General features: G+C 42.9%; 1 protein-coding gene across 1 annotated transcript in view; it reads left to right on the top strand.

Moving 5' to 3' along the window:
- The first annotated feature begins 5,582 nt into the window (after positions 1–5,582).
- The window catches only part of LOC141063482 (uncharacterized), a 64,412-nt gene continuing 56,682 nt past the window's right edge, over positions 5,583–13,312 (top strand). The window contains exon 1 of the mRNA XM_073557535.1: positions 5,583–5,692. The gene's annotated coding sequence lies outside the window, so the exon portion shown is untranslated. The remainder of the gene's footprint in view (positions 5,693–13,312) is intronic.

The following is a 13,312-nucleotide window of genomic DNA, read 5'->3' as shown; positions in this document are numbered from 1 at the left end:
TACCCACAGGACCTGTGGTCATGTGACCGCGCATCAGGGAGAGGGGCGGGTTACCACCAATCCCCTCCGGGAACCGACAGCAGTACTTGCAATACAGTGGCGAAGAGGAGTAAACAGTAGCCAGGTCAGACAAGCAATAAAGTCATACACCGGGCGGGTGGCGAGGTACACGCGGGATAATCAAAGGGAGGTCAGAACGTAGCCAAAGGTCATACACAGAGCAGGCGGCGAGGTACAGGATGGATAATCAAAGGGAGGTCAGAACGTAGCCATAAGTCATACACGGAGCAGGAATCAAGGTACAGAATCAGTAGACAAAAGACGTTAACCGTGATGGGACCGATCAAACACCAAGCAGAAATACAACGATAGGCATGAAGCACAGACAGAACCGGGTCAGGCACACTCAGCTCACAGTATAAACGACAGCGAACAGCTCCACAATGAGGCTATAAGAACCCTCCCCAGATCCATAGAGAGGCTTTCCATGTTAACTCTTACACTACCTGGCCTGTAACCCCAGTAAACCATGACAGTTAACCAACTTACAGGGAAACACTAAGTCAGTTCCGACAGAGGGAATAAACAGACATGGGGCAAGTCAGGGATCACAGCAGGACATATCAGGATATACCAGAGTCAGATACACACGCTGAAGGCAGAACTATAGCTGACACCGCCTGCAGGATGTAGCTGAGCTAAATAGCAAACCTGAAACCAGACTGAGGCTGAGCAAAGTTAATCCCTGAAATGACCAGACCGGGAACATGGAAAAACAGGAGTCAAAACCCGGTCTGGATCATGACACTCTACATGTACTATTTTTACTTTGGTGTTACATTCCATAGAGATACTTTCACAGACTTTCCAGTAATTCTAATCATTTGTATGCTTTCAACAAACATAATTTATAAAAAGACACATATTTTTGTGCAAAATGTAACAATGTAGATGTTTCAGCTGAAAAACAAGACAGATGGTATTACCAACCTGTTTTTTTGCACAAAATGCTCTTCCAATTATTAGTATACCATATTGAAATAATTCATAGGTGAAATTTTCAACAAATGAATTATGCTAAATGTCTCCAATAGCCTATGATGTTATTAATCAGGAAAATAGAAACAAGGGCTATTGCATTTATAACCTCTCCTATATGTTTAGAAGAAAAAAATAAGGCCAGAATTATGAGTTAATTACACTGGAATTCAGCCTTTTCTAAATCACAGTTTTTAAATAGGGTGTGGTGGCTCTCCTGACATGCTTGCTTTAATAAATAATTTTATTCCCCATAAAATTAGAATTCTGGAGCATCTTTTATTAGAACGTTGCATTCCACTAATACTATGGCATTCCTTCTGAAAAATATGTCGGTAAATTCACATCTGGCTCTTCCCCTTGTATCTAGGTTGTGTCACCACACAGCCTGATACCTGAACTTGACTCTGTGTATTCATTTAACACTATAAAAGTAGTGCTGGTAAATAGTGATGAGTGAACGTGCTCAGATAAGGTGTTATCCATGCTGGTGTGCTAATAGAGAGTCTTCGGCATGCTCAAATAATAAGATGCCGCAGTTGCATGTCTCATGGCTTTTCAACAGCCCCAACACATGCAGGGACTGCCTAACAAACAGGCAATCATTGCATGTTTTGTGGCTTTCGAACAGACACAAGACATGCAGCCGTGGAGACTCGAATATATTTTTCAAGCATTTCGAAGACACTCGGTTAGCATCCAAGCATGCTCTGATAACACCTGGTCCAAGCATGTTCGTTCATCACTACCAGTAAGTTTATATACAAGTCTGATAAATCCCTTTGAGCCTTATTTCTCTCATTTTTAATATGGAAAGCTATTGACATAAAGGCACCATAAATTGAGGATTCTGGGTCAGAATGGAGTCTCTTTAAAAACATTAGTAATACGTTCTGACACTGGAACTTGATTTTCAGGGAAGAACCCTATGGGTGCCCTATGGTGCCCACTGCAATGAGATGTACGGCGCTTCAGAACATTCATTGCAGAGACATGAGTGGCAGGGCAGCAAGTAGCAGAAATGAGTAGAGGACTATTGGGAGTGCATTATACTGTATGGAGGAGTATTGGGAGTGCATTATACTGTACGAAGGATTATGGGGTTCATTATACTATGTAGAAGACTATGGGTTGGGGAGTGTATTATACTGTTTGGGTAATATGGTAAGTGCATTATTCTATACAGAGGTCTATAGGGAGTGCATTATACTATATGGAGGATTATGGGGAGTGCATTATATGGAAGACTATGGATAGTACATTATACTATATGGAGGACCATGGAGTACCTTATCCTATTTAAACGACTATGCGGGGTGTGTTATACTATATGGAGGACTATGGAAAGTGCAATGTACTATATGGAGGTCTATGGGGAGTGCAGTATACTATATGGAGGACTATGGGAAGTGCAATATACTATATGGAGGACAATGGGGTGCATTATTTTACATGGAAGGCTATGTGGAGGCTATTATAATATTTGGAGGGCTTTGTGGGAGCCTTTATACTGTATGCAAGCAATTATACAGTATGAAAGTTTGTGTGGGGTCCATCATACTGTGTGGAGGGCTGTGTGGGGGACATTATACTGTGTGGAGAGGTGTTTGGCCATTATACTATATGTAGGCCCATTATACTGCATGGAGGGCTGTGTGGGGGTCATAGTTGGGGTATCATAATGCATTGGGGGGCACCATTCTTTTCTGGGGGAGATGAGGGGTGGAGTACAGTTGGGTAATCATATACTGCGTGTGGAGGATACTGTGGAAGAATTTACTGTGGGGGTATCTCACAAGGTTTGTGGGGCAGTTTTCCTGACATCATACTCTGAATGCAGTGAAAAGGGAATATAGGCATCCAGAAGCAGAAAAATTAGAGGACACACAGCACCCACACAGTAGGTGCAGTACATTATACAATATGGCGGACCATGGAGTTCATTATCCTATATAAAGGACTATGGGGGGTGTTATACGTGTTATACTATATGGAGGACCATGGAAAGTGCAATGTACTATATGGAGGTCTATGGGGAGTGCAGTATACTCTATGGAGTACTATGGGAAGTACAGTATACTATATGGAGGACAATGGGGAGCATTATTTTATATGGAAGGCTATGTGGAGACTATTATGCTATTTGGAGGGCTATGTGAGAGCCATTATACTGTATGCAAGCAATTATACAGTGTGAAAGTTTGTGTGGGCTCCATCATACTGTGTGGAGGGCTGTGTAAGGGACATTATACTGTGTAGATAGGTGTGGGGCCATTATACTGTATGTAGGTCCATTATACTGCAAGGAGGACAGTGTGGGGGTCATAGTTGGGGTATTATAATGTATTGGGGGCACCATTCTTTTCTGGAGGAATTGAGGGGTGGAGTACAGTAGGGTCATCATATAGTGCGTGTGGAGGATACTGTGGAGGAATTTACTGTGGGGGTATCTCACAAGGTTTGTGGGGCAGTTTTATTGACATCATACTCTATGAGTGCAATGAAAGGGGAATATAGGCATCCAAAAGCAGAAAAGCATTGGGTACGCAGGCCGTGCGCAGGTATGCGTTTGCCGGCACTTGCGTCCTTTTGACGGTGCGCTGACCTGCGCCAAACGCACCGTGTTGCATTTTGGTGCGATCGGCGCACCGTCAAAAGGACGCATGCGCCAGCAAACGCATACCTGCGCATGGCCTGGGTACCCAATGCTAAAGATAGGGTACGCAGGTTGCATGCAGCGTCATGCACCTATAGGCGGAGCTGACCGGAGGAGGTGCAGCCATGGGTGGAGCTTCATGGCGGCTGTGTGCATCCCTCCGCAGCTCCAGGAAACGCTAGTGTGAAACTAGCCTTACCTGGTTAGGGGCTCTCTCAGAGGTTTCTTCTGGGTTCTCCGGTTTTCTCCCACACTCCAAGCACATAAAGTGCTGTGGAATTAATAGCGCTATATATGTGAGTAAAATAAATGAATACCCCAAAATGTTACACTGTTTTAAAATATAGCACGTCCCAATAAACAAGCCATCTCCAGTATCAAATAGAACAAGTTATCAATGACAGGGATGACTAAAGCCCCCTTTACATTTAGCAATGCACCAGCGATCCCGACCACGATATGACCCGGTCAGGATCGCTGGTGCATCGCTAAATGGTCGCTAGTGAGCTGCTAAACAGGCAGATCTCACAGCAACGTAGCGACGCAGCAGTGGTCGTTACTTACCTTTCAGACGCGGCGATGATGACGTCCTCCCGCCTGCGTCCACACGTTGCTCGTCGGCGCCAGCAGGAAGCGGCCGATGAGAAATGGACGTGGACGATCTCGCGCAATCAGCGATAGCCAGCGGGGGAGCCGGTCGGAGGTAAGTATCACACATAGCGATATCGGTAGCAATATCGCTTCTGCATCACAAAATCGGTGACGCTTTAGCGATATTGCTAGCGATATCGCTATGTGTAAAGCCCCCTTTAGAGTAAATACACGGTCATTCATAATCTGAATGGTAATGTGGATGAATCTCGATAGCAGTGATTAGAGACTGCCCTGGTGGAGATTATAGAAACCTGCTTATCACTTTAGTGGTGACATTGCTTTTCCTTTTAAGCACACAAATCTCCAAGGGTGTCCAAACTTTTCCATTGGCCCATTTTCCTTTTTGTAATTTTTAAAATGTAAAAAATGACAATATTTTTTTTTTGCCTAAAATACAAGGAAATATTTGATGTTTGACTTTAGACCTTTTAGAGATACCGTAATTTCATCTACAACTTGCTCAAATATTCACAAAAACAGTAATTTGACTGGGAAGATGGTGACACAACCCCAAAAACTTTTTTTTGCAAACGTCTGATTTTTTTTTTTCACCGCTAATATAACAAAAAACTTGGATATGTTTGGTATTGCCATGACGGTATTGATGAGGAGAATCATATTACATGGTCATTTTTACCACAAAATGTACACCGTCAACACAATTCCCAAAAAACAATGTCAGAATTGATGTTTTTTCCACCTAATTTCACCACACTTGGATGTTTTTTCCATTTTCTTAGTACACAAGGTGGTAAAATGAATGGTTATTGAAAAGTACAATTCGTCCCACAAAAAACAAGACGTCATATGTCAATTTGAACAGAACAATAAAGAGTTATTGCTTTGCGAAAAAGGGGAGGAAAAAGCGGAAAATGGCCGCGGCATGAGGGGGTTGTCTACTACCTTGACTCAGTTACTAGTTTTGCCGTAAATTCTTAAGGATAATTCCCCTAAATATCGCCTTATACTTTTTCTGCCAGGTTCACGTTGTTTTATGCCTTTTTGCTTCTCTTCCCCTGCCCTGGCAGCAGCTGTGTCACAGCGATCACTTCCTGTTCGGAATCCTCTGCTCTCTTCTGACTACATTTCTCATCATTCCTTGTGCTGGTGAGCCAGCAGTGACCACACCCCCTGTAACTCCGCCTACATCCTTCCCACTCCTCCCCCCCCCCCACTATCACACATATCAGCACAATCTCCTGTACAGGACACTGCAGGAAATAGGAGCAATGCACAAAGCGCCATTACACCAGACCCTGACAATAAAGGTGATTCCCAACTCCCCCTCAGTGACGCACATGATGGGATGGATCAATGGATGGATGGATGGGGAGAGATTTGAAGGTAAAGGATCTCCGCACTATTAGTATAATGAAGACAACTGCTTAACAGGCAATGCCATACAGTAAAGACTACTTAAAAGGCAATGCCATACACCAAAGACGACTGCTTAAATTGCTACCAATAACTGAAATTTTAAAGACCTTCAGAGCAAACTGCCCTGTATTGGCAGCGGTGCTGGAAGGAGAGTATGGGACCATTTTAAGAACATTCATATGTTAAGAAATATATTTTTTCTATATCAGGTAACCTATTTAACCTCTTTACCCCCCAAAGTAGTTTGCACGCTATTGACCAGGCCAATTTTTACAATTCTGGCCACTTATGAGGTAATAACTCTGGAACACATAAATGGATCCCACTGATTCTGAGAATGTTTTTTTGTGACATATTGTACTCCATATTAGTGGTAAAATTTCTTTGATATGACTTGCGTTTGTGAAACAAAAAATGGAAATTTGGCAAAAATTTTGCAATTTTAGACCTATTTTTTTTATCTTCACAAGGGTAACAGGAAAAAATGGCCCACAAAATTTGTTGTGCAATTTCTCCTGAGCATGCCAATACTCCATATGAGGGAGAAAACCATTTGACTTTTTGAATGCAAAATTCGCTGGAACAATTAGCAGACACCATGTCCCATTTGGAGAGCCCCTGATGTACCTAAGCAGTGGAAACCCCCAACAAGTGACACCATTTTGGAAACTAGACGCCTCAAGGAATATATTTACATGTGTGGTGAGCACGTTAAACCCCCAGGTGCTTCACAGAGCCATGAAAATAAAAAAAAACAAATTTTTCCCACAAAAATGTTATTTTAGCCCCAAATTTTTATTTTGCATTTTCATAAGGGTAACAGGAGAAATTGCTCCATACAATTTGTTGTGCAATTTCTCCTGAGTATGCCAATACCTCATATGAGGGAGAAAACTACTGTTTGGGTACACGGCAGGGCTTGGAAAGGAAGGAGCTTCATTTGACTTTTTGAATGTAAAATTTCCTGGAATCATTAGCGGACGCCATGTCCTATTTGGGGAGCACCTGATATGATGTGCCTAAACAATGGAAACCCCCCCACAAGTGAGTGACCCCAATTTGGAAACTAGACCCCTCAAGGAATGTGTTTAGTTGTGTGGTGAGCACCTTGAAGCCCCAAGTGCTTCACAGAAGTTTATAACATTGAGCCATGAAAATAAAATAATATAATAATTTTTGGGAGGCAGAATAAACAAAAAACAGCAATTCAGGAATTTTATGAGGGGGGGTTCTATCGTTTCGCTTGTGGTTAAAGTGATAAAGCAGTTTTATTATTTCATAGAATCATAGAATCATAGAATCATAGAATCGTAGAGTTGGAAGGGACCTCCTGGGCCATCTGGTCCAACCCCCTGCTCAAAGCAGGATTCGCTAAATCATCCCAGTTAGATGTCTGTCCAGCCTCTGTTTGAAGACTTCCATTGAAGGAGAACTCACCACTTCTCGTGGCAGCCTGTTCCACTCATTGATCACTCTAATTGTCAAAAAGTTTTTTCTAATATCTGATCTGTGTCTCCTCCCATTCAGCTTCATCCCATTGCTTCTAGTCTTTCCTTGTGCAAATGAGAATAAAGTTGATCCTTCTACAATGTGACAGCCCTTTAGATATTTGTAGACAGCTATTAAGTCTCCTCTCAGTCTTCTCTTTTGCAAACTAAACATTCCCAAATCCTGCAACCTTTCCTCATAAGACAGGGTTTGCAGACCGGTCACCATTCTGGTTGCTCTTTTCTGAACTTGCTCCAGTTTGTTGATGTCTTTTTTAAAATGTGGTGCCCAAAATTGGACACAATATTCCAGATGAGGTCTGACCAAAGAGGAGTAGAGGGAAATAATTACTTCACGTGATCTAGACTGTATGCTTCTGTTAATACATCCTAGAATTGCATTTGCCTTTTTTGCTGCTGCATCACACTGTTGACTCATATTCAGTCTGTGATCTATTAGTATACCCAAGTCTTTTTCACATGTGCTGTCACTTAGCCCTATTCCTCCCATTCTATATATGCTTTTTTCATTTTTATTGCCCAGATGTAGTACTTTGCATTTCTCCCTGTTAAAAACCATTCTGTTAGTTGCTGCCCACTTCTCCAGTTTATTTAAATCTTTTTGAATCCTCTCTCTCTCTTCTCTAGTATTAGCTATCCCTCCTAGCTTTGTGTCATCAGCAAATTTAATCAGTTTACCCTCAATTCCTTCATCTAAATCGTTGATAAAGATGTTGAACAATACAGGGCCCAGGACAGAGCCCTGTGGTACCCCACTTGAGACATTCTTCCAACTGGATGTGCAGCCATTTACGACCACTCTTTGGGTCCGATCACTAAGCCAGTTATGAATCCACCTAACAGTTGCCTTGTCCATTCCATACTTAGTCATTTTTTCAATAAGGATTGTATGAGAGACTTTGTCAAATGCTTTGCTGAAGTCAAGATATACTATATCTACAGCATTTCCTTGATCCACCCAATCAGTAATACCATCATAGAAGGAAATTAAATTAGTCTGACATGACTTATTAGTTACAAACCCATGCTGACTCTGTTTGATCACTTCATTCTTATCCAGGTATTGACATACATGTTGTTTAATAATTTGTTCAAAGATCTTTCCTGGTATAGAAGTCAGACTCACCGGCCTATAGTTGCCTGGGTCCACCTTCTTCCCCTTTTTGAAGATAGGAACAACATTTGCTCTTCTCCAGTCTTCTGGCACTTCTCCTGTTCTCCAAGAATTTTCAAAGATTATGGAGAGGGGTTAAAAAATTTCTTCTGCTATCTCCTTCAGTACTCTGGGGTGTAATTCATCTGGACCTGGAGACTTGAATACATTTAGGTTAGCTAAGTGTTTCCTCACTATCTTTCTGTTTATAGATATCCTGGATTCTTCTATTCCCTTAATAGGACAGTGAATAACAGTTGATGTTACATTTCCTTTCTGAGAGAAAACAGATGCAAAATAGGAATTTAAAAGTTCAGCCTTCTCAACATCCTGTCTTACCATTTCATCATTTTCATCCTGTAAAAATCCTATAGCATCTTTGACTTTTCTTTTACTTTTGACATATCCCCAAAATCCTTTATTATTGCTTTTGACATCTCTTGCAAGCCTCAATTCATTTTCAGCTTTAGCTAATCTGATTTGTGCCTTGCAGGTTCTGCAGACAGCATTATACTCTTCTTTAGATATGCCTCCTTCTTTCCATTTTATAAACATTTTTTGCTTCCTTTTTAGCATGTGCTTAAGTTCTGTGTTCATCCATCCTGGTTTCCTTAAATGCTTCCTATTCTTCCCTCTTTTCGGAATTGTTAACAACTGTGCTTTGAGAATTTCATTTTTCAAGATTTCCCATCCTTCCTGGACATTTTTGTCTTTAAGGATATCCAGCCATTGGATCCCTCCAATTCTCTTTCTGAATCCCTTAAAATCTGCCTTTCTGAAATCTAACCTTGACGTCTGAGTCTTCACAGGTCTTCCGCCTCTAGTTATCCAAAATTCTAAAATAGCATGGTCGCTACCTCCTAGGGTCCCAGCCACTTTTACCTCCTCAACCATTTCCTCCCTGTTTATAAGGATTAGATCCAAGGTAGCAGTTCCCCTTGTTTTCTCCTTTACCTTTTGGAAGATAAAGTTGTCAGCAAGAGAGGATAAGAATTTCCTTGACCTGTTAGTTTTGCCTGAGAGAGATTCCCAACAAATGTCTGGATAGTTGAAATCTCCCATGACAACTATGTCATATTTTTTGGAGAACTTGGCCATTTGATGCATAAAGAGTTCATCCATATCTTCAGCTTGCACAGGCGGCCTGTAGTAAATGCCTACAATGGTGTCCTTTCCATTGTTCTGTCCTTGTATTCTTACCCAAACAGTTTCCACAGAACTCCCAGTCTCTGAAGCTTCAATCTCTGTGCAGATATACGCATTTCTAACATACAATGCGACACCCCCTCCTCGTTTATCAAGTCTGTTTCTTGCAAATAAGTTGTATCCTTCTAGTCTTGTATTCCAATCATGTGTATTGTCCCACCAAGTTTCAGTGATTCCAATGACATCATATTTCTTTTCCTGTGTTAGTAGTTCCAATTCTCCTTGTTTGTTGCCCATGCTTTGTGCATTAGTATAGAAACATTTTAGTTTGTGATTGGTTTCTCTTTCTCCAATATTTTTTTTAATTAGATTCTTTCGTCTTTGTTCTTCCTTTCCACTTCTAATAGCAGAGTTCTCAGTAGCATTTGTCAGGTGTATGGCTTTTTCTGGTCTTTTGCTTCCCTTCCCATGTTGTTCTAGTTTAAAGCTCTCCTTACAAGTGTAGCAAGGCGGCTTCCAAATACCTGCTTTCCAGTCTTCGTAAGGTGCACCCCATCTCTAGCAAGTAGTCCATCGTATAAGTAGTTCACTCCGTGATCCAGAAATCCAAATCGTTGCTGACGGCACCATCGACGTAGCCAGTTGTTCACCTGCAGAATCTTATTCCACCTCCTTGTTCCATGGCCATCCACTGGGAGGATGGAAGAGAAGACCACCTGCGCTCCCAGTTCTTTCACTTTCTTGCCTAAGTCTTCAAAGTCTCTGCAGATGGTTTCCAGGTCGTTTCTTGCGGTGTCATTTGTCCCCACATGTAGTAGCAGGAATGGGTAGTCATCTGTAGGTCTGAAGAGTCCTGATATCCTGTCAGACACATCTTTAATTTTTGCACCTGGAAGACAGCACATTTCTCTTGAAGTTATATCCGGTCTGCAGATAGCGGCCTCTGTTCCTCTCAACAGGGAATCCCCCATGACCACCACTCTCCGTTTCTTCTTCACAACATTTTTCTTTCTCCATCCAGGAGGACTCTGAAGGCGTACAAGGTTGCTGTTTGTTGGCAAAGTCTTATCCTGATGTATTTCTTCATCGTTTTCCTGCGTGAGAGCCTGGTACTGGTTTCTGAGCAGTATGGGTGCTGACTGCCTCCTGATCCTCCTGCTTCTCTGGGTCACATGTCTCCATTCCTCTGTTTCTTCAGGTGCACTTCGAATTTCTTCTCTTTCTGTAACATGAAGAGATAATTCTGCTTTGTCCAAGAACTCTTCACCTTCCTTAATGATCTTCAACGTAGCTAACCTCTATTCGAGATTTTGCAACTTTTCCTCCAACAGGGTCACAAGCTTGCATTTGTGGCATGTGAAGTTTGGCTTTTCCACTGGTAAATCTGTGAACATGTAGCAAGAAATGCAGCTCACCAAATGGCTCCTGGCCTCTTCCATCTTGAGATTTCTTAAAAAGATGAAAGTTGAGCCAAAATTCGGCGCGCGGTTTCTCCGATTTCCTCTTTTCAGCTGCAACGGCCAAAACCCAGTGATCGTTGAGCTCGCGGAGACTCTTCACTTATCCCAGAAGGCACTGGGAATATGCAAATGATCTCCTCAAGACTCTTCCCCTGGTTTCTCCGATTTCCTCTTTTCAGCTGCAACGGCCAAAACCCAGTGATCGTTGAGCTCGCGGAGACTCTTCACTTATCCCAGAAGGCACTGGGAATATGCAAATGATCTCCTCAAGACTCTTCCCCTGGTTTCTCCGATTTCCTCTTTTCAGCTGCAACGGCCAAAACCCAGTGATCGTTGAGCTCGCGGAGACTCTTCACTTATCCCAGAAGGCACTGGGAATATGCAAATGATCTCCTCAAGACTCTTCCCCTGGTTTCTCCGATTTCCTCTTTTCAGCTGCAACGGCCAAAACCCAGTGATCGTTGAGCTCGCGGAGACTCTTCACTTATCCCAGAAGGCACTGGGAATATGCAAATGATCTCCTCAAGACTCTTCCCCTGGTTTCTCCGATTTCCTCTTTTCAGCTGCAACGGCCAAAACCCAGTGATCGTTGAGCTCGCGGAGACTCTTCACTTATCCCAGAAGGCACTGGGAATATGCAAATGATCTCCTCAAGACTCTTCCCCTGGTTTCTCCGATTTCCTCTTTTCAGCTGCAACGGCCAAAACCCAGTGATCGTTGAGCTCGCGGAGACTCTTCACTTATCCCAGAAGGCACTGGGAATATGCAAATGATCTCCTCAAGACTCTTCCCCTGGTTTCTCCGATTTCCTCTTTTCAGCTGCAACGGCCAAAACCCAGTGATCGTTGAGCTCGCGGAGACTCTTCACTTATCCCAGAAGGCACTGGGAATATGCAAATGATCTCCTCAAGACTCTTCCCCTGGTTTCTCCGATTTCCTCTTTTCAGCTGCAACGGCCAAAACCCAGTGATCGTTGAGCTCGCGGAGACTCTTCACTTATCCCAGAAGGCACTGGGAATATGCAAATGATCTCCTCAAGACTCTTCCCCTCCCTCAAGACTCTTTGAGTCAGTACGATTGCAATGATACCACATTTATATCTTTTTGCATGTTTTTTGGCGCTTTTACACAATAAAAAACTATTTTATAGAAAAAATAATTATTTTTGCATCGCTTTATTCTGAGAACGATAACTTTTTGATTTTTCCACTGATGAAGCTGTATGATGCCTTGTTTTTTTGCGGGACAAGATGGCATTTTCACTTGTGCCATGCTTATTTATATTCAACTTTTTGATTGCGTTTTATTCCACTTTTTGTTTATCGGTATGATGATAAAGCATTGCTTTTTTGCCTTGTTTTTATTTATTTTTTATGGTGTTCACTAAAGGGGTTAACTAGTGGGACAGTTCCATAGGTCAAATCATTCCGGACTCGGCGATACCAAATGTGTATGTCATGTCCGCCATGTCCGCCATGTCTGTTATGCTGCAAGTTGCCTGGAGCAGTATGCACGTGCGCCTTACCTCATTGCTGCACGCTGTTGCTGGGTAACCATCCGTCTCTGTCTGACTCTGCAATCCACTGTATTCCTGGAAACCCCTGATCATCTGACCTTTCCTATGTTCCAGCTCTGCTCTGGTTCTGCAATCTGCTGTATTCCTGGAAACCCCTGATCATGTGACATTTTCTATGGTTCTACCCAGGCTGTTCTAGTGATGCTCTCTATGATCCTGGAGGATCTGAACCGGAAGTCCTTCCATGATCCTGACACGGAACTACAGGTGCTATGGAGCTATATCAGACCGCCCCTCCCTATGGTCAGGGCCTGATTATTGTGTTGCTTCCCTGCATGGCTGTTTGGTCTGCTCGGTCGCTCCCTGTATTCTGTGCCCCTGCACTCTGCCCTGTAGTGCGTCTCTGCACACGCTCTGTGCTTGTACTCTGCCTCTTGTCTCGTGCCATGTCTTGTGTTGTCTCTCGTGCCATGTTTGTCCTTGCCTTGCTTTGCCTTGTAGTACTTCCGCTGTTCTCTGCCTTAGCCTGTTTCGCCATGTCTAGTCTTTGCTATTCTGAGCCTTGTAGTACTTCTCATGTTTCTTGTCTCTGCCTGGTTTTCCGTACTCTGTCCTATGGTGCTCTCTTGCACATTTCCACGCTAGTCTCAAGGTTCTCCCTTGACCCGGCTCTGGGCTTCTGCCTACGCTCCGCTGCTAGCTCTGTTCTCTCTCTGACCCCGCTCTGTGCTTCTGCCTAGGTTCTGCTCCTTGCTTTGTCCTCTCCTTTCCCTGTCTGGTTTTCCCTTCCCCTCGTCTTGTTGT

Source organism: Dendrobates tinctorius, unplaced genomic scaffold, assembly GCF_039654945.1.
Source record: "Dendrobates tinctorius isolate UK_male_01 unplaced genomic scaffold, ASM3965494v1 ptg000250l, whole genome shotgun sequence".
Taxonomy (NCBI): domain Eukaryota; kingdom Metazoa; phylum Chordata; class Amphibia; order Anura; family Dendrobatidae; genus Dendrobates; species Dendrobates tinctorius.
Note: the sequence above shows the minus strand (reverse complement) of the source record. Positions and strands in the feature narration are given on the sequence as shown.